This window comes from Thamnophis sirtalis, unplaced genomic scaffold, assembly GCF_051295495.1.
Source record: "Thamnophis sirtalis isolate CommonGarterSnake01/CBP01778 unplaced genomic scaffold, rThaSir2_p1.2 scaffold_4, whole genome shotgun sequence".
NCBI lineage: Eukaryota > Metazoa > Chordata > Lepidosauria > Squamata > Natricidae > Thamnophis > Thamnophis sirtalis.
Window position 1 is genome coordinate 106,907,973 of NW_028261384.1, and position 22,584 is coordinate 106,930,556.

The window sequence follows — 22,584 nt, forward strand, 5'->3', positions numbered from 1 at the left end:
TTGACTTTCTTTTAAATAATCAGCCAGTGCATGTTTTTCTTCTTCAACTGTTTGCTGCGCTTGTAATAATCCTTTGCCACCTGATTTTCGGGGCAGATATAGTCTATCAGTATCACCACGTGGATGTAAACTGTAGTGCATTGTCATTCGTTTTCTGGTTTTTCGGTCCAAAAGGTCCAAATCAGCTTGTGTCCAGTTAACTATACCAGCTGTGTATCTTATAACTGGCATTGCCCAGGTATTTATGGCCTTGATTGTATTTCCATCATTCAATTTAGATTTCAAAATTTTCTTAACTCTGTTGGTGTACTCTCGCCTGACAATAGTTTTTACTTCTCCATGCTTGATGTTATCCAACTGCAGAATGCCTAAGTATTTGTAGGCTTCATTTTCTTTGCATTTAATTAATTGGCCATTGGGCATTTCAATTCCCTCACATGCAGTGATTTCGCCCCTTTTTATGGATACAGTAGCACATTTTTCCATGCCAAACTGCATTGAAATATCGGTGCTGAATACTCGGACTGTGTTTGTCAATGATTGGATTTCTATTTCTGACTTTCCATAGAGTTTCAAATCATCCATATATAGTAAATGCGAAATTTTTTCAGCTTCTTTGGCTGTTTGATAGCCTAATTTCATTTTTTTTTAAGATTACTGATAGTGGGATCATTGCGATGATGAAGAGAAGAGGTGAAAGTGAATCACCCTGGAAAATTCCTCGCTTGATATTAACCATTCTGTAGATCTCATTCCCTACTGCCAACTCAGTTCTCCATTGTTTCATCGCCTTTTCAGTAAAGGATGTAATATTTTTGCTAATGCCAGTTGTTTCTAAGCATTTTATGATCCAACTATGTGGCAGTGAGTCAAATGCCTTTTTGTAATCAATCCAGACCATATTCAAGTTCATTTTTCTGTTCTTACAATTTTCTAATATCATTTTATCAATTAGAAGCTGATCTTTTGTGCCCCTGCTCCTTCTTTTGTTGCCTTTTTGCTCTACTGGCAAGATGTTGTTTGTTTCCAAATAATCCATCATGTTATCTGCAATAATGCCTGTGAGTAATTTGAAGGTTGTTGGCAAGCATGTTATTGGTCTGTAGTTTTCAGGTGTTGTTCCTTTAGTTGCATCTTTCTGAATCAAGTATGTTTTTCCAGTTGTCAACCATTCATCAATTTGGCCCTTTTGTAAAATTTCATTCAGTTGCCTGGCCAATATTGCATGCAAACTGGTCAGATATTTGAGCCAGAAACCATGTAATTGGTCCTTTCCAGGTGATGTCCAATTCTTTACCATTTTTACTCGATTTTTGACCATCTCAGTTGTTATTTCTAATACTTGCATTTGTTTGTTGCCAATGCTTTTCTCAAAGTCATGTATCCACTTTGCTTCCTTATTGTAGTCTTTTGCATTTTCCCAAAATTCTTTCCAGAATTCAACTGTGGCCTGCTTTTCTGTTTTTTCACTTTTGGTGTCATCATTCACATTAAGACTTTGATAAAAACGGCGTTGGTCTGATCGAAATTGCTGATTTTGTTTATATTGGATGATTCGTGCCTATATCTTTCAATTTTTCTAGCTATTGCTGTTATTTGCTGTTTTACAATCTCTACAGCTTCATTGATGTTTCTTGTATCCAATCTATATCTTCTGATTAGCCGATCTATGATTTTGTTGTTTTTAAGCCGTTGCTCATGCATGTTCTTTAAGTTACTAGCATCTGCCCTTAATTTTTTGATTTTTTGTTCTAAACTGATTTTCCACTTTGGCTTTGATGCTTTTTCTGTTGTGTGACTAGGTACTTTAATTTTAATGCCTAGTTCAGTAGTGACTATTACAGCTGCGCTGTACATTAACTGGTTTGTTTCCAAGATGGATCCTGGTTCAATTGTTGAAAACACTGCATTAACCATTTTCATGATAGGGGCCAAAATTTTCTTAGGCACAGTTTTTAGTGATGGTAAACGTTGCCTTTCCTCATTAAGCAGAAAATGCTCCATGATCTTATCCTTCAATTCTTTTTGTTTTTGAGTTAGTTCATCAGTTGGTTCAGTGATAACTGCTTCTAGTGGTGGTGATGTTATTTCTTCCCCGAGAGCCTCTTCTGGGAGTTCTACTATAATGTCTTTAGTTGTGTCTTGAATATCAGTTATTTCCACTTGTGATATTTTTTTTTTGGTTTTGCAATTTGCCTGAATTTCCTCATGTTCAACTTCACTAAACACTTTATTCCATATAATAAATCGCCTTTGATCTGCTAATCGTTGTTCACTAACATTTGAATCTGGATATTGTTGTTTCCATAATTCATATATTCGCTTTAAATAGCCTCTTTTTTCTGGCTCTGAGTTGTAGTAACAGGCCATTATGGCACGGTTTTCATCTGCACTATATTTTTGTTGTTTTGTTGGCTGGTCCACTTGTAGCCCACTTGTCGACGGATGTCCATGGACCCCAACATCCGCCGCGGCCCTTGTTAACCTGCGCGATGACCGATGCGGTATGGAATTCTTATTTGTTTTTTTCACCATATTGTATGGGTTGGCGGGGTTTTTTTTAACGGGACCAGATGCCAACCTGACCCCAACCCTCCTCCTTTCTCATCCGGGCTTTGGACCGGCAACGGCGGAGTTGTTGTTGTTGTTGTTGTTGTTGTTGTTGTTATTATTGTACATTAACTGGTTTGTTTCCAAGATGGATCCCGATTCAATTGTTGAAAACACTGCATTAACCATTTTCATGATAGGTTAATGATGGTAAACATTGCCTTTCCCCATTAGACAGAAAATGCTCCATGATCTTCTCCTTTAATTCTTTTTGTTTTTGAGTTAGTTCATCAGTTGGTTCAGTGATAACTGGTTCTGGTGGTAGTGTTGTTATTTCCTCCCTCACAGATTCTTCTGGGAGTTCTACTACAATGTCTTTAATTGTGTTTTGAATATCAGTTATTTCTGCTTGTGATATTGTTTTTTTGGTTTTGCAATTTGCCTGAATTTCCTCAAGTTGAACTTCACTAAACACTTTATTCCGTATAATAAATCGCCTTTGATCTGCTAGTCGTTGTTCACTAACATTTGAATCTGGATATTGTTGTTTCCATATTTCATACATTCGCTTTAAATAACCTCTTTTGGTTATTGGTGGTTATTGGTGAAGAGGAAGAATGACGCTCTGAATTCCGTGTTCCAGCCAAGGAAGCAAGAGGCCTGGATGCCCCCCTTTTTTTCCAACTTCTGGCCTCTGTGTCATCATAGCCGCCTCCAGACATTACTCCTTTGTCTCCCTCCCCAGCCATCAGGAAGCCTTTACCATCTCCCTAGCCACTTTGACTCTTCTCTACCTGGCCTGTGTCCGATGTCCTGCCTGTAACATCTACTCTCCTCCACTCGTCTGCCCCCTGTCATTGCTCTGGTTAGTTAGATAGGTTTAGATAAGAGATAGATACAGTTAGTTATAGGCATAGGTATAGTTAGATAGTTAGATATAGTTTAGAAATAATTACGAGGGCAACGGCTGGTTGCACCTGGGGGGGCGGGAGGGACTGAATGGCAGGGATTGGGGCTAGGGTCATGGCTTGAGATGGAGTTAGGGCTGGGCTAGGGTTAATGTAGGATTAGTATTAGATTAGGCTGGTGTTGGGCTAAGATTGGGTGAGGTTAGGGTGTAGGTTAGTGTTAGGTTAGTGTTAGATTAGTTTAGATTAGTGATTAGGTTTAGGAGTAGGGTTGGGGGTGGGTTGGGATTAGGAACGATTGAGGATGGTGGCTGCAAGGGCAAGGACTTGGTTTCAGAAAGATCAGCACTCTCTCTCTTCCCCCCCCCCCACCTAGAGTGGCTCAGGCCAGTTTCAGACTTTGGCCCCCCAGACTTAATATCAAGAAAGAAACTTTTGTGCATGCAGTGCACTGACCTTCTTTTGGACTCTAAGAGGGGTGAGACTGACCGATTGCTACTTGTGAACGTCAGACTTTCATGCCTTACCCTTTCCCACGTACGGTTACCCTGTACACTATGGTCTGGTAGCCATGGACATCTCTCCGGGACATAGAGGAGAGAGAAGGGCAGAGCAGTTCTCTCTCCACTTTTACATCATTGTTTGATATCGCACTATCGCAGTGCTCCGTGCATTTTAACGTATTGTTGTGGCTGTTGAGGAGTTTTAATCTGTTTTTTGTAATTGTTTTGTTTTGCTTGTTTTTTGTATTACCCCCTCCCCTATGAGTTTGTTAGCCACCCTGAGTCCCCCGGGAACAGTGCGGCATACAAGTTTAATAAACCATAAACCAACCATAAACCATAAGATCCTTGAAACGCTAATAAGGAAATATATCTGTGAACACTTGGAAGTGCGTAAAGCTATTACAGGAAGTTAACATGAGTTTGTCAAAAATGCATCATGCCAGACAACCTTTACTGCATTCTTTGTCATAGTTAGTAGACCAGTGAAATACTGTGGACAGAGTATACTTGGACTTCCGTAAGGCATTTGACAAAGTAGAACAATATGAGACAGACAGAACCATTTAACGTTACGGTATAAAACTGCAGGAGCTGCAATTTGGAGGTTACTTTCACAAGCAATTTGATCAAATTCCCCAACTTTACAAATCAGAATGATGGTTCAGATTGAATATCTAAATAAAAAAATGTACTTCCAAATCAATTTGACAATTTGAAAAATAAGTTTATTTTCCAGATTATTTCAAAATGTAAAAGGACAGTGGAGTCAACAGGAAGTTCTTCAGCTGGACAGATGTGGAGGTGTGGGCTCTCAAGAGCCTCACATGAACTCTATCTGACAAACCAATTCCAAGGTCCATTTGGACCAGAACCCCCCCCCACCCATCCTGGAGGGGAGCAAGAGGACAGTGTCTCATCAGATGCAGGAGGAGGCAACAGATCCCTTGCAGGTTGGAGTCAGAGTCGGGGTGACAGCCTATAATATGGCTGACAAGATGCTGACTTCTTGTCAAAGCAAAAGGAACAGGAGGATACGGAAGAGATAAAAGGCTAGTAAGAAAATTTATGTAATTCACAGCGATAAATCATACCTGGAAAAGGCAAAGGACTTTTCCAAAAAGAAAGAAAGAAAAGGAAAATGGAGGGTTGAAACACCAGCCCCCCTAAAAGTTATTTACTCAAAACTATTTTGGACAGAAAGGAGAAAGCAGAGAAATGACAAACCCACTCAAATATAAACTTTAAATTTGATTTTGGGTTTGAAAAAGAAACCAAATACTTTGAAAGATTTATTCTGTTTGAACTTTTACCAACTTAACTAAAAAAAGAAGAAGCACTTCTTCTTACTGATAACTGATAACCTAACTCTGTGCAGGAAGTTTTAATCAACCAACTGCTATAAATCAGAACTTTGAAAAGTAGGAGGTGAAGGGGAGTGCCCAGATCTGGCTGGTTGCAAGCCTGTTTCAAGTGATATATTATGAGTGGCTACAAGAGACTGGACCTGGTAAAGAAAAGAATAACAACAGAATAATAACGGAATCCAAAGTGGAAATACAAAGGTTTGAGAGAGGCTCTTCTTCTTCTTCTTCTTCTTCTTCTTCTTCTTCTTCTTCTTCTTCTTCTTCTTCTTCTTCTTCTTCTTCTTCTTCTTCTTCCTTTTTTTCGCTGGGCAAAAGAGTAAAATGGCCCCAGCTTCTTTTCCAGTTTGAATTTAAGGTGGATCAGAATCTCAAAATAAGACTTGTATAACTAACTGCAATTTTGGATCTGAACATTAAGGTGGAACAAAAGATCAGCCAGCATTATTTTTCCCCACAGCAATTGAAGCAGATAAACGTAAGGTGGAACAGAACTCTGAAATAAGAACTGCATAACTATATAATTAACTGTAACTTTGGAACTGGACATCATGGAAAACTGGGAATTTGAAGAACTATGTGAAATTATAAAAAATATATACATAAATCGGTAAAATCAGGCCTAATTAGAATTTTGAATCCAGAGAAGTAATAGCTCTAGAAGAACTCAAAGAAGAAGGGAGGCGAGACATTGAAGGGGTAGAAGCAGAGGGAAATAAAAAGCAAACAAAAAACTCCTTTGGTCCCGGCAATGGTATAGGGAAAATGGTGAAAAGGGGAGGTGTCCCAACAAAAGGGAAAAGAAAACAGACAAACGTGGTCTTGGAGGTTGTTAGTGGTATAAGGAATATTGAAGCAGGAGGTTATACTCCAACAAAGAGAAATATAAAATATTCTTTTGATGGTGACCTGGGGAAATTTGAAAGGAATGGATGTGTCAAAATAAAGAAAAGGGAGAAGACAGTAACAGAGAAATGGGACAAAAGACTACTAGGAAAAAAACAGATAACTAGAAACTACTATATGGGAAAATATAAAGTTAAGAGTTTTATTCCTAAATGTGATAATAAAATGGAGTTGCTAACTAGTTGAATATGATAATGGAAAGATAATTAAATAAAAGTTAAAATATATGGAATATGGATAAATATGAAACTGATATGGGGAGTTGTAAAGCAGAGGTTTGTGATTCACCTTTTTAACATGATAATTGAGTTGCGAATTAAGTGAATATGACAATAGAAGGACAACTAAACATGGATCAAAATTTATGATGCATATATATATTAGGTGGGGAGCGGTTTAAAAGCAAAATGACTATATATGCATACTTTTCTGTTATATATTTTTTTTTACTAAAAAGGAGGAGAAAAAATAAATATGTATATTGAAAAAAAATTATAAATACCATCAACATAGCAATAGCAATAGCAATAGCAGTAGACTTATATACCGCTTCATAGGCCTTTCAGGCCTCTCTAAGCGGTTTACAGAGAGTCAGCATATTGCCCCCAACAATCTGGGTCCTCATTTTACCCACCTCGGAAGGATGGAAGGCTGAGTCAACCCTGAGCCGGTGAGATTTGAACCGCTGAACTGCTGATCTAGCAGTAGCCTGCAGTGCTGCATTTAACCACTGCGCCACCTTGGCTCTTAAAATGGAGCTTGCTCAGAAGCTGAAATACACCAAGTAAATGAGATAAAGAGTGTGAAGTAAAGGAGAGAGGTAAGGGAAGAAGAGAGGGGTAGGAGAGAGGACAAGTTGGGGAGAGGAGGAGAGAAATTAGGAGTGGTAAGGGGAGAAAGGAGGAGGAGAGAGGAAGGGGAAGTTGAGAATGGAATGGCGACAGAGGGAAGAAAGGAGGTAGGGAGGGGGAGGAGTGAGGGAGGAGAAAGTGATGGAGAAAGTACAAATATGGTGTATGGAGAGCAGAAGAGCCAATAATTGGTTTTTGGGAGTTGTTGGTAAGATGAATTGATGTAAACATTTAATAATACAATATGATGTTGGTTATATAATAGTATACATGTGGTTATATGTTAGGAACATGAAAAAAATAAAAAATAAACTTTAATAAAAAATGTAAAAGGACAGTGATCAACTACCAGTATCAGACATGAATCAAGTAACCCATTTGTGGAAGTTCATCTACTGAGGCTATGTAAACCAATCCAGGCAATGCAAAATAATACACTCCAATTTGCTGCTAAAAGTGTTTATTACAAAGAATCAGACATTTAGAAATTATCAGGAGGCATCCAGCAAAGCAAAAAGAAGATATCATAATCATACACATTTCTATAAAGGCAGGCAAATGCCAGTGTATATTACGAGGACCGGTATGCTTTCTTTTCTGATATACCTTTTCTCATATGCCTCCTCCGTGTCTGCTGCCTCTACTAGGGAATGCTGGAGCCTTCACAGCCAAGCAGGTAATCGGTGGTTGGATCAGCCTCTGGGAATACAACCAATCAGCTCTTCTAGGCATCCTGACACCCATATTTGTTCCATAAGATGCACAGGCATTTCCACCCACTTTTTGGGGGAGGAGGAGTGTGTTTTATGGAGTGAAAAATATGCTAATTGATTCTTTACAAATTCTGATGGCACAAATGAAGGTGCTCTGGAAGCTACTGAAATGTCAGATAGCAAGCAACTGGGAACTGACCATATCTGGCAATAAAATACTTTCTTAGGTGATTTTTTTTCATGCACAGTTATGAATAAAGATGGATCACAGTAAAGTAATGCAAAGTGTGATAGCTTCTAGAAAACCTAGATATATCTTTTCTGCAGTAATAAGTTTGCAAAGATAAAGTGACAGATGGCATATAGCCATAATTTCCATTCAAACGTTATCATCCCTGGAATCACAAATATTAATATTTTCTGGATTGTGGTAATCTGGGGAGAAAAGAAAAACAATGCAGTTATAATGTTCAAGAGAGTTCAACATTTCCATCTGCAAAAGTCAGGAAGTTATCGCAACTTAAAATAAGTTTAAAATCTATTTGTGTTATGTTTTATTTTGTAGACATAAAAAATATAATTGTAATGTAGGTACTGATGAGTCAATACAAAATTCTTGCATCTACCTCTGTTCGTCTTTTGGCAGTATTGTTTAAACCAAAATTATAGATATTGTGTTTCCCCGAAAATAAGACAGGGTCTTATTTTCTTTTGACCCCCAAAATAAGCACTTATTTTCAGGAAGGTCTTGTTATTTTTGAAGTGCAGGAGGCAGCAAGTGTAATCACCTCATGGCTGCTGTTATGTGGCAATATTTTGGGGGAGGGATTATTTTCAGGGGAGCTAATTTTAGTGCAGGTCCTCAAAAGTCTGATTGGGCTTATTATCCAGAGAAGTCTTATTTTCGGGAAAACAGGGTAATTCACTCAGAAATTGTGAATATGCTACATAGATTCATTTAGACAAAAAGGAATAAACTATGAGCATCAAGTATTATTCAAACAAATTTTCAATGTCACATATAATTTAGGGAGAAAAACATATTTATCTTTTCTGATCTTGGAAGAAAGAAACAGCAAAGAGTAAGAAGACCTAAGAAACCAAAATATGTTCTTTGAATTTTATTCTCCAAAATAATTAAAGATTTCAGAGTGTTTAGATTAAAGCATAAATATATGCTTTCTTCCTCCCTCTGTCCTCTGGCATTTTTCTGATTTAATTTTTTTAATGTATTAGTTTATCAAAATATAAAATACAAAGAAAATTAAAATAATGGGAAACTTTGGGAGGAGAACAGGGAAAAGGAGAAAGTATGAGATAGAAGGGGGAGGAAATCCTATGAAGGAGACTTATCTCTTTTTCAGCTTACTAACAGAAGGAATAAAAATTCCTTTAGCTTATATTACTCTCCTGGGTTATGGAGAATCTTAGAATCACTCCACAAGATCTTCCATGCAGCAGTGATCTTCAGAAATCCTTAGGAACTGTGCTTTGGATAAGCTGACAAGCCATTCAGCTAAGGGGTGGGACTGCCATCATTTTATAGTTGAAAAAGGCCACCATTTTGGAATTTATATTTAAAGTGGACAATAAATCATGACTTTAACTTCTTAATCATTTATCTTTACCAGCTAAAAGAGGGAGAGGGGATTCAAATTTATTGTAATTTAATTTGTAATTTTTTTATTGTGAGGTTTGTGTGTGTTTTTTTCTTTCTTTTTTTTCACAAATATTTATTTTATTTCTTTTAAAAAACACAAATATTTCATCATTCGTCAATCATTAAGACATTGAAGTACAATTTTTTTGTGCCCCTCCCTCCCTCCACCCCCCCAACCCCCCTCCTCCTTCCCCCCCGACTTCCCAGAACCCGTACACGGTATGGATTTTTAACTAACACAGTCTAAAATCTATTGAGAAAAAAGAAATAAAGAAATTAATGACATTCTACATTGGCCTTAGCTTCTTCTTACCTAACTAACTTTTAACAGTTTAAATCATTTCTGATCTTAAGCATAGACTAATTGGAATTTCTTGGTCCCGTATTTATTTTGTATATAGTCAATCCATTTTTTCCAGTCTCGTTTATATCTCTCATTTGAATGATCTTTGAGATATGCCGATATTTTAGCCATCTCGGCTAAGTTTGTGATTTTAATTGTAACACCCCACTTTCCAAGGTAAGAAGCTGTCTGTAAGTAATTCTGTCCTGTTTTTGTGCTGTATTCATATTTTCATTTGCGTGTCTAGGAATTGCCCACATGGGTATCTTGTCATTTAATTTATATTGGTATTTCTTCCAAACCCGCAATAAAGCATTTCTTAAAATATGACTTTTAAAATTCTTATCCAATTTTTTGTTGAATAACAGGTAAGCATGCCAGCCAAATACCAGATCGTGTCCCTCAATATTCAATATTCTATCATTGGTTAAATGAGTCCAATCACTAATTACAGATAATGCCACTGCATCATAATATAGTTTTAAATTAGGTAGTTTCAATCCTCCTCTCTCACGTACATCTTGCTTTATTTTCATCTTTACCCTCGGCTTCTTTCCTGCCCATACAAATTTGTTGATACCCTTCTGCCATTCTAAAAGGTTAGCATCTTTTTTAAGTATAGGTAATATTTGGAAAAGAAATAAAAATTTTGGTAAAATGTTCATTTTCACTGCCGCTATCCTACCCAGCAAAGATAAGCGCAATTTCTCCAATTTTTTCATCTCTGTCTGTATACCATGCCAAAGTGGTTCATAATTATGCTTATATAATTTCCCATTTGAAGTTAAAATGTTAACTCCAAGATATTTGACTTTTTTAACTACCTCACATCCTAGCATCACTCCTAATTCTTCCTTTTGTTTAATATTCATATTTATAGCTAATATTTTGGTTTTTCCTAAATTTATTTTAAAGCCAGACACTTGACCATATTGATTAGTCGTATTCACATTAAAACCATACTGGATTCCTGCAGTTGTTCCAATATTATGACCAAATCATCCGCAAAAGCGCGGACTCTATATTCTTGCTGCCTAATCTTGATCCCTTTTAAACCATCCAAGCCCCTTATTATAATAAACAATAATGGGGTCAAAGGACAGCCCTGTCTTGTACCTTTTCCAATTTGAAAAGAATCTGTTAAACTTCCATTGACTATGATTTGTGCTGTTTGCTGTTGGTATATTGCTTTAATTGACTGTAAAAAATTATCTCCTATCTGCATTTTTTGCAATATCTTCAGCAGAAATTGCCAGTTAACTCGATCAAAGGCCTTCTCAGCATCCAAAAATATAAACACAGCAGGGATCTGGTTGTTCTTTCCCAAATATTCTAATGCATTAATAATTAATCTGACATTACTTTTCATCTGTCTCCCCTGTATAAAACCTGTTTGGTCCGTGTGTATCAATTGTTGAATAACCAACATTGACCTATTTGCTAATATTTTAGTAAAAATTGTATAATCTACATTCAGTAATGAAATAGATCTATAATTTTTGGGTTGAGTATAAGGTGACTAGATTTTCAGATTGGTAAAGAGGGACACCATTGACCCGGGGGGGAGGGGGGCTTGATTAAAAAATTTATATTTTGTCAAACATGACCCCAGGACACTGAAACCATCATAAATATGAATCTGTTGCCAAACATCAAAATTTTGATCATGTGACCATAAGGATGCTGCAACAGTCGCTAAGTGTGAAAATGGTCATCAGACACTTTTTTCAATGCCATTGTAACTTTGGTCACTAAATGAACTGTTTGAAAGTTAAGGCTAGCTTGCATTATAATGCCTTATGCTAGCTTACATTTTCAAGAGAGAGAAGCTAAACTCCTTGTTAGAATTGAAATAGAAATGAATAGAGTAGAGTAAAATAGAATGGAATAGTTTATTAGCCAAGTGTGATTGGGCACACAAGGAATTTGTCTTTGGTGAATATGCTCTCAGTGTACAAAAATAAAAATAAAATAGTAAGATAGTGGGATCCTTGCTGCACCTAGCCTTCACTAATCCTCTCACTTTCATAAAAATCAGTAAAAATCACTCATGCTTTTTTATTTCTATTTATTATTTTGCTATGGCCACATATGAATATATATGCACATTCCAAACAGATTTTCTTACTAAACAGCCACCATTCTCATCCATAGGCCACTAAATGCCTCACCAACCTTTTCTGTATTCTTTCATTTCCTTCCATTCATTTTATTTATTTAACACAGAGTAGATTAGGCTGTCAGCCCTAGTCATTCTTCTAACATGACAACAATTCTTATCAACAAGGATGGTATTGGCACATTTTAGCTAATGCAACCTAAACATAACCAAAGCCTATTTCATTTCAAGTATGCTAACTTTATTCTATGCCTTCCCACGCATTACATAGCTTGAACATTCGCGGATCGCCACCAAATTGCACAGGTGGTTGTTCTACCAGATGGACATCCTTACTTTTTCTCAAAAATGGGAGAGAGGCTGCCTTTCCTAGTCTAGCCCCGTAACAACAACTATGAGGTAGGCTAGGTTTTAAAAAAAGCGAGTGTCGGGGAATTCTGTGACTGCATCACCTCTTCGCTGCTCTTGCTTCCCAGGGAGCTCCCTTTCCTCTCACTGAGCAGCCCATTCTTGGAACAAAATGGAGAGGCTCAGAGGCGGATACGCCTGGCAGTCGGTGGGGATGGTGCTGAGAGGGGCGTGCGCTGGGAAAGGGAGCTTGCACGGTCCGCTTCTGAGCCTCTCCGTGCAGTTACCACCTTCCCCGTCATGCCCCCCACCCCAAAAACAAACCACCAGCACTCCTCCCGCTCCCCCACTCCCCAGGCCTGCAGTGCCTTTTCTTCCCGGGATCTCTTCCTCCCTCTCCCCCCCGGTCTCCCATCTGTCTGCTGGATTCCTCTGCGCCCTGCGATGCCCGTCTGGGTTGGCTTCCTTGGACACTCAGCTGCCACCCCCACCTTCCCTCCAACCAACTGTCAGTTTATTCTTCCTGCACGTGAAAGCGCTTTAGTCAGTGGAGTGTGTGCTGGGAGGAATCCCTCTTCTCCTCCCTGCACGGACCCCACGGCGCCTGCATCAGAGCTCGGGCAGGATTCAGGTGAAGGAAAGGACTTTTCTTTTGCCGGCATCAGAGCTCGGGCGAGCAAAAGCAAGTATTTTAATCAGTGGGCTACACGCAGGGACGAATACATCCCCTCCTCCCTGCACGCATCCACTGAATAAAGTGCTTCCTCTGGCCCGCATGATCTCTGCTGCGGGTGAAAGGGAGCTGGGAGGACAGGAGATTCCTCCCTGCACGTGAAAGCGCTTTAGTCAGTGGAGTGTGTGCTGGGAGGAATCTCTCTTCCCCTCCCTGCACGGACCCCACGGTGCCTGCATCAGAGCTTGGGCGGGATTCAGGTGAAGGAAAGGACTTTTCTTTTGCCGGCATCAGAGCTCGGGAGACCCCTTTTCTTCCTACCTCCTTCCCTCTTTTCTCCCTCCCTTCTTCTTTTTCTTCCTTTCTTTTTCCATCTTCCTCCTTCTCCTTCCATTCTTTCTCCTTCCTTCCATCTTTTCTCCTTCCATCTTCTCCCCCCCTCCCTTCTTCTTTTCCTTCCCCCCTTCCTCCTTTCTTCCTCTCCTTCTCACTCCTTGCAACTGCAATCGGAATCGCAGACAGGGAAGAAGAAGAGGAGGAAGCGGTGGCCGAGCCGAATCCTTTTGAGAGGGGACGGGCGCGACCTGGGAGACACAGGGAAACTCCGCAAAGGGGGAGAAGGTGAGGAGGGCCATCTCCTCCCCCCAACGCCTCCCGATTCCCACCGGTACTGTTACTCACCAGTTAAGCTGCAGCAAGCAAAAGGTCGAAATGAAATGGAGACTCGTGCGGTAAGCTAAGCAGACTCCAACCAATCAGTGAGCTGGCTGGGATGGAAAACTGAATGCTTAAAGTTTTCCATCCCAGCCAGCTCACTGATTGGCTGGAGTCCAGGCCAATCAGTGAGCAGCAGGCTGGGCTGGCTTAGATTTTTAGTGTAGATAGAATAGATGGGGGAACGGAACAAGCGAGCTAGCGGCAGCTGATGATGGGCGGGGGAGCCAGTGAGCGCCAAAATAAAGCGGGGGTTCTTGAGAAGCGGGTGGGACGCGGGAAAAATGATGAAAATGCGTGCCTGTCCCGCGAAATGCAGGACGTCTGGTCACCCTAGTTGAGTAGTATCTTGATCTTCTTTGGGTATCAAAGATATAAACGCTGTCTTCCAAGATGGAGGCACTTTACCTTCCATTTGAATCATATTAAATAATTCTCTAAGAGGTTCTACCATTTCTAACTGTAAGTTTTTATAGTAAACCGCTGTCAAGCCATCTGTACCTGGTGCTTTCCCTGACTTTAATTGCTTAATTACCTGCAAGATTTTCCCCGAGGTTATTGGTTGATTCAATTTTTGCCTGTGCTCTTCTCTAACTGAAGGTATTTTCTCTTTGTCTAAATATTTGTCTATGTCTAAATCATTAATTTTATCCCCTTTATACAGTTCTGTAAAAAATTCCCGAAAAGCCTTTTGAATTGCTTCCTGTTGAAACACCTCCTTCCCTCTGTAATTCAGTTTAGATATATTTCAAGTTTTCCTTTTTTTCCTAATCTGATAAGCTAACCATCTGCCAGGTTTGTTTGCATTACAAAAAGTATTGTGTTTTGCATATAATAAATTAGTGGCTACCTGGTCAGAGATCAACATGTCAAATTGAGATTTTAATATGTTAATAGCTTCCTTAACCTTTGTATCATCTGGGTTCATTGTTAACTCCAGCTCTTTTCTCTTAATTTCCTCTTCCAGTTCTGTTCGTTTTAACCCTTGCTTATTTCTATGTGTTTTATTTAAATTCATCAAGACTCCTCTCATATACGCTTTGCTTGCATCCCATACAAATTCCATAGATGTACCCTTCTTCATATTCAAAACAAAATATTCAGATAGTAATTTTTTACAATCATTAATATACTTTTCATATCTACATAAGTTTTCATTCAATCTCCAAGACCTTCTTGCCTGCACTACCCTTCCCAACTCCATCCAAACTGGGTTATGGTCCAAAAGGACCCTAACTGCAATCTTTGTTTTCTTGACCCTAGAAAGCAAATCATTAGTGGTTAGAATAAAATCAATCCTTGAAAGGGATTGATGCCTGTCCGAAAAGTGAAGTCATATTCCTCTGCATTTCTTTCTCGCCAAATATCTCTCAATTCAAAATCATCCATAATGTCAAAGAAAGGTTTGGGTAACTTTGCTTGTATCTTAGTATTTAGGCGGGAAATCTTCTTATCTCTCTTAGTGTCTATCACTCCATTCCAGTCACCCAATAGTATACAGGAACTATAGTCCCACATTTAGCATGAAGATTTAGCATGAAGATTTCTATAGAATCTATCTTGCTGTTGATTGGGAGCATAAATTCCCAAAAGTAATGTCTTTTTCCCTTCTAGGATTAAGTCTAAAGCAATAAATCTTCCGAAGGGATCTGCTTCTATTAATTCAGCTTTCATATCTTTTCTTAAGTATACAACTATACCATTCTTCTTTTCCATAGTGGAAGCTGCAAAATGTTGACCAAGTTTTGAGTTGATCAAATATTTTTGATCAGTTGACTTGATATGAGTTTCTTGCAAACAAACTACATCATTCTTAAACTGTTTGAGATAATGAAATATTTTCTTCCTCTTCTGTGGAGAATTCAGTCTGTTGATATTCCATGTTAAAATCTTAGTTGTCATCTTTGGTTGGCTGAAGCATTTTTAGAGCTTCCTGCATGGCCTGTTTAACCTTAGGTCTAGCTCCTCCCACTGCTTCCAGATTTGTTATTGTAGTTCCTTGATCGATGGCCGGTGATTGTTGATGCTGTTGCTTTTTAAGTTGTTTCTCCATATGTCTAGTAGTCATGCGGCTAGGTCTTTGTTCCATAGCACCTTGCAGTTCTAGAAAAGAGAGATGCTCCATCTTGTCTGGTGGTTGTGTAGTTTGCTGTCTATCCTGTCCTTCTTCTGGTCTTTCTCTAGGTCCAGATGGTGCAGGGTATCCGGCCTTCAATATATTATAATAAAAATCTCGGGCTTTCCATACAGAGTTGAGCATCAGGTAGACCTCTCAGGTTGCCCGAAGGGCTTTGCAGGAAGAAACGCGGCTTGAGGCGCAATGACAGTCCTGGCTGTGGGGCGCACGCCCGTTAAACACCTCTCTTGGTCCCCCCCTCCTCCTCCTCCTTCTCCTTCCACAGCCTGCACGATGTTGCTGCCGTAGGCTGAGAGCTGCCACCGAAGCTGCTGCACAGCTGAGAGAGGGAGAGCGCGAAAGCAGAGGCAAGGCGCCAAGCTTTGGTTAAGGCAGGCAAGGGAAACCGCGAGCCGAAAGGAAGTCTTGCTGGGAAGGCGCAGCAGCAGGGCTTTAAAGGGCTCCCCCCTCCCCAGACAGCCAGCCCACCCAGCCCATTCCTCCCCCGCCACCACTGTGTCCAACAGGCCAAGTTGCTGGGAGGAGAAAGTTTGGGCTGCAGAGCAGAGTTTGAACTGCCAAGTCACGTGTGGTGAGCTTCATGGCCGGTGAGGGTCCCTCTCTATGGCAGACACAGCGGCGGGGCTTCGGCGGGGCTTTCACGCTTGCCTCACTGGCCATGAAGCTCACCGCATGTCACTGCTACAATTCTCAAGAGGACAAGTTTGGGATTTTTAATTCATAGATAATAAAAAGGTTGAGAATTATTTGAGAAAAAGAAACTTCCAGAGAAAAAGATTTATTCTGTCAAAACAAGTTGAAGGGAATGACTTACATGTAATGAGTTAATTACAGTTAGAGAAGATTTCTATATGTCTGATATCTATATGTATTTGAAAAAAAGCTTGAATGTAATTTTCTGTTTATAAAAGTGAGTCTGATTTTTTTTATATACAATACTTATTTCTACAGCTTGTAAAATATTATTGAGAATGAATTTGAATATATATTTTTTTAAAAATAAAAAAGATATATTAGAATTTAGAATTCATTTATTTTAGAAATATTTTCAAAGAAAGATGTAGTATTTTAAAATGATTTTTTAAAAAAAATTAAGATTAAAAAATCTGAATTAGTGTAGTAAATTATGTTAACATCAATCATTATAGTCTATAATGATTAATAAGTGTAAACAGAATTAATAAGTGTAAACAGAAATATATATTATTTTCCACAGAGAGAAAAAGTGGGATGATTAAATTAAAAGAACATATTTAATTTTGCTTCCATTTGGAAACTGCTTGTGCTTGTGATAGAAAAAAAAGAAAATGCTAATTTTGGTTTTGCTGATTAGATAGGGATGTTATTATAGAAATGGCTGGTATGTGTTAGTGTGTAAAAGTAAAAAGTTGAGTTTGTAATGTTATTTTCTACTATGCTAAAAAGACTTCCGCAGATCTTTTCCCCACCTAACCTTAGCATCTCAAGGATTTTCTTGTCCCTTTTCCATTTTTGTCTTACCTGAGGAATCACTCATATTGTCCAACAGGCCTTCTTGGTTTATAGTCCTAGAAGGAATGGTAGAAGGTCAGTTCTATGGTATACATAGATACAGTTCATCTGTTTACAAAGTAAAAAATAAACAGTATTTCTTCTTCTTAAGACAAAGTAGGTTATCAGATGGCATATAGCTTGGATACCTACAGGATCACACTCATCTCCTGCAACTTAAAATTTCATAAAGTTGGAAAACTCCAAATCCCAGCTGTAGAACATGTCATCTTGCAGGACCTAGGAGATGACCCTCTCCTGTAGCTGCACCCACTCTGTGAAATAGCATTCTTCCTGAATTCTGTATGTCATTGACTCTGCTGCATATTCCTGTATCTTTAAGGACCTGGCTCTTCCAACAAGACTTAGGACAGAGTGATCATAATCTACTCTGTAGTATTGGATTTATATTACATGATGAGTAACTGGAATCTTTATTTTTCTTTTTCTTTGATGTCTCATTGGTATCATTAATTATTCTTTATATTGTTAAATTGTTGATTTTAAATGTAACATGTAAGGTGCCTAAAGTTACCTAGAGGTGGCATATGAGTGATTATGAAAATAAAGAGCTACCCTAGATTTCTAACCAAATAGGATAATTAAGGTGACCAGACGTCCCGCATCTGGCAAGACAGGCATGCCTTTCCATAATTTTCCCCGCATCCCGGGCCGTTCTCAAAACCCCCGCTTTATTTTGGCGCTCGCAGCTTGCTTGCTCCCCCACCCATCAGCTGCTAGCTCGCTTGCTCGTTCCATTCTACACTAAAAATCTAAGCCAGCCCAGCCTGCCGCTCACTGATTGGCCTGGACTCCAGCCAATCAGTGAGCTGGCTGGGATGGAAAACTTTAAGCACGCGGCGAGCTTCTGCTGCTGGTGGTGGCACCTGTGCTGCGGTGGGAAGCAACCACACCTCGTGGACTCGCAAAGGCACCCTGGAAGAGGAGGAGGGAAAGAAGGCGGCAGCGGCGGGACCCACAGCTCAGTGGGCGTCTCCTCATGGGACGGAATCCTCTCTCTCTCGTTCGCTCTCTGTCACTGCCACCGCATCCTGTAACTGCCACCATAAATGGGGAGGAGGAGGAGGTGGAGGAAGAGGAAGAGGAGGAAGCAGTGGCCAAGCTGAATCCTTTTGAGACCAGACAGGCACGATTGGCAACGGTGGAGGCCGTGCCGATACTTCCCAGGTCGCACCCGTCCCCTCTCAAAAGGATTCGGCTCATCCACCACTTCCTCCTCTTCTTCTTCCCTGTCTGCGGTTCCGATTGCAGTTGCAAGGAGTGGGAAGGAGAGGAAGGAGGGAGGGAGGGGGAAGGAAAAGAAGAAGGGAGGGGGGAGAAGATGGAAGGAGAAAAGATGGGTGGAAGGAGAAAGAATGGAAGGAGAAGGAGGAAGATAGAAGAAGAAAGGAAGAAAAAGAAGAAGGGAGGGAGAAAAGAGGGAAGGAGGTAGGAAGAAAAGGGGTAGAGAGGGAAGAGATGGAAAGAGCAGAAAGACAAACAGGATGAAGTTGATAGGCAAGAGGAAGGAGGAAGGAAGGAAGAAAGAAAGAAAAAGGGAGGGAGAGAAGAAAGAAGAAAAGATGGAACTAAAAAGGAAAGAAGGGAGGGAGGGAGGAAAGGGGAAGACCGGGAAAGAGCAGAAAGACAGAGAAGGTGAAGGTAGATAGGCAGAAGGAAGGAAGAAGGAAGAAATAGGAAGGAGGGAAGGTGAAAGGATGGAAGGAGGAAGGAACAGAAGCGAAGAGGAAGAGAGAAATGGAAAGAGCAGAAAGACAGAGAAGGTAGATAGACAAAAAAAATGAAGCTGAAAGAATGGAAGGAGGAAGGAAGAGAAAAGGAGGAAGGGAGTGAGTGAGGAACGAAGAGAGGATGGAAGGAGAAAGGAAGGAAGAGAGGGAAAGAGCAGAAGACGGATAAGATGAAGGTAGATAAGCAAGAGGAATGAAGGAAGAAGTGAGATGTCTCGAGGAGGGGAAAACATTTAGTGACCAAAGTTACAATGGCATTGAAAACAGTGACTGGTGACCATTTTTCACACTTAGCGACTGTTGCGACCATTTTTCACACTTAGCGACTGTTGCAGCATCCTCATGGTCACATGATCAAAAAATTGTTTGGGCTTCCTGGGGGCGTGGCCTGTTGCCGAGGAGGGCTCCACCGAGCTCCTCAGAGATCTGGTTTGTATATCTAAATAAGATCATAGATAGCACCCCTTTTTGGCTAAGAAAGGGGCAGGGAGGATAGCTCTGTAGGCTAGGGTCTACTCGTAAGCCACAGCCTTTTTTCTTTTTTTTGGCTGTGGAAAGAGATTAGATCCAGCCGAAGCGGAGCTTCTATCTCCAGCCAGTTCTTCTCAGCTGCCTTTTTTTTTTTTTTGGCAGCCCCAGACAGGCTAGCCCCCCCCAGGACAAAACAAAGTTTTTTCAAGCTAGAATTGATACGGGCGGGTCCCACCCCTGTGAGATTTATGCTTTCATTACTATCGTAAATACCAGCACCATTCGTCTTAGAGACTTCTTTGTCTAAATAGACCTCAAAATGGCGATTTCTCTCCGTGGATGATTGATGTACTTAGCCGGTTTTATCTTCCTGCAGACCGCTCCTTAACAAAATAAACTCTTCTTCTTTGGAAATAGAGGGGAGCGAAGCTCTGCTTACTTGTTTATTTATTATGGCACCCAGGTCAAAGAAGCGTCTTGCTACAAATGTGTCTAAAGAATTTAAAGAATCTTTACTGGAAACACAGCCTTTGTCTCCTATGCCCTCTGCTGGAGAACTTTTAACACAGGAATATCTCTTTAAAATGCTTAATGCTTTTAAGAAAGAAATTAGGGAATTTGTATTGGAATTATATGATGATTTAAAATCTAAAGTTAATCAAATGAAGGCGAATACGTTTGCAGCTGTGTCTGCCCTGTCAGATTACTCTGCTGAAATAGAGAACAAATTGGAAAGTCTGGAGAAGGCTAATTTTAATTTGACTACCAATATTCAAATTTTACAACAAAAAATTAGAGATAACGAAAAACAGCTTATGATGATAAATTTTAATAGGAAGGCATCTGCAATAAGAGTCAGAGGATTCCGTGAAAAGGAGCAAGAGAATTTGAAACAGACCTTTGCTGAAGCCTTCAGCCATGCGCTGGGAAGCCCGGGACTTAACTTTGATTGGCAGATTCGGAAAATCTATCGCCAGAACTCATTGATAGCGGAACAGCGACAGCTCCCGAGGGACATAATTATACATTTCTCTACAAAAGAATCTAGAAATGCGATTGTGCAAAAGCTTCATAATAACAGTTTCCGAGTTGACAGCCAGGACCTGATTGTTTTCAAAGATATTCCTTTTCAGATGCTGAAAGCAAGAAGGGATTACGCCTTTTTAACTAAGGAGCTTAGGAGTCAACAGATTCGATACAGATGGGAGGCCCCTGCCGGTATCACGGTTACATTTGAGAATCAAAGATTTCGTCTTAACTCTGTTTCGGAGGCTCAAGATTTCTATTGTAGGATTCTGAAGGCGGGACTTCCTGACGCGCTTGGAAGAGTGGAGAGACAAGCGGAAGGAGAAGCCAAGCGGCTGGCCATGTGGTTGCAAGATGGAGGGGGTAGCCCCTCCTCCCTCGGAGAAGCAGAAAAACGGAGATCGAGAATCTAGACACTTTAAAATGCTTGCTAAAGTTGAGGACTGAATGGGGGTTTGAGACCTCTCTCCGGTAGAAAAAGCGGACTAATTTTTATCAGAAGGGAAAGCTGGGTGAAACTACTTTGAGCTAGATTTTAAATTAACGTTAGCATAAATTTGATAGTGGTAAACATCAGACAAGCAAGGGATGAGGGTAAAATTTACGTTGTTTAAAGCTTATTAGAACAGAAAGCTGGTTGGGATTATCTTAAGATAAGTGTAAAAAGAATGCGGAATGATTTATGTTGTTTAAACTTTGTTAGAAGGGACTACTTTAAAATAGAAGGTTAACTGAGTCTTGCTGAAAGTATTATTTGAACATGTGGAATGATCCATGCTATTTAACTTTTATATGAAGGGAAAGTTGGTTGAAATTGCTCTGAGTTACATTTTAAACAAATGCTAGTATAAATTTGATAGTGGTAAATATCAGACAAGTAAGGGGATGAGGGTAAAATGCATGTGGAATGAACTACGTTATTTGTGGTAAACATCAGACAAGCAAGGGATGAGGGTAAAACTTATGTTGTTTAAAGCTTATTAGAACAGAAAGTCGGTTGGGATTATTTTAAGATAAGTGTAAAAAGAATGCTGAATGATTTATGTTGTTTAAACTTTGTTAGAAGGGACTACTTTAAAATAGAAGGTTAACTGACTCTTGCTGAAAGTATTATTTGAATATGTGGAATGATCCATGCTATTTAACTTTTATTTGAAGGGAAAAATATCAGACAAGTAAGGGATGAGGGTAAAATGCATGTGGAATGAATTACGTTATTTAAATCCTATTAGAAGAGGAAGTTGGTTGGAATTATCTTAAGATAGAAATTGATTCCTGTGTAAAGTAATATTTGATCTACGCTGCTTAATTTTACTAAGAAGGGGAAGCTTGGCTAGATTATTTCGAATTACTGTTTGAAAAGGGGGAAAAGAAAGATCATTTACGCTGTTTAAATTTTACTAGAAGGGAAAGTTTGATTACTTGTCTGTAAAGTTATATTTGAATATATGGCATGAACCACGTTGCTTAAATTTTATCGGAAGGGATCATGAGGTTTAGGAAGAGGAACGGGAGAACCTACAGAAGGTTGGGGTAAATAGCAAAGAAGTAAGAGACGAGAATAAAATATAGATAGAATGATTTATACTATTTAAACATAGATAAAGATGGGGGGCTGAGATCAACACAAAGAGTGGTTTCCTTTTTTTTTCTTTTTTCCCTTTTTTTTTCTTTCTCTGTTTTTTTTTTTCTTTTGATATATTACTTTTATTTTTTAATCCATATGTATACAAGATATTTTAGACAGAAGGTAGTGCCAGGTGTGGGCCCTGGGAAGTCGGGAGGATTAGGGATGGGGATTTGTGGGGGGTGGGGTGGGGGGGTGTTAACATAGCCTTAATAAGAACAAAAATGTATTTATATACGGTGGTTCTTTTTTTTTTCTTTTTTTTTTCTTTTTTTTCCTTGGTTCATTTTACCTTTATCAGATCAAACAACACTCGAATAAAGGCATACACCAAGGAGGGAGGTAGAGGGAAAGAAGAGGGAGGAGTAAGGAAGGAGTAAGGGGAATGTA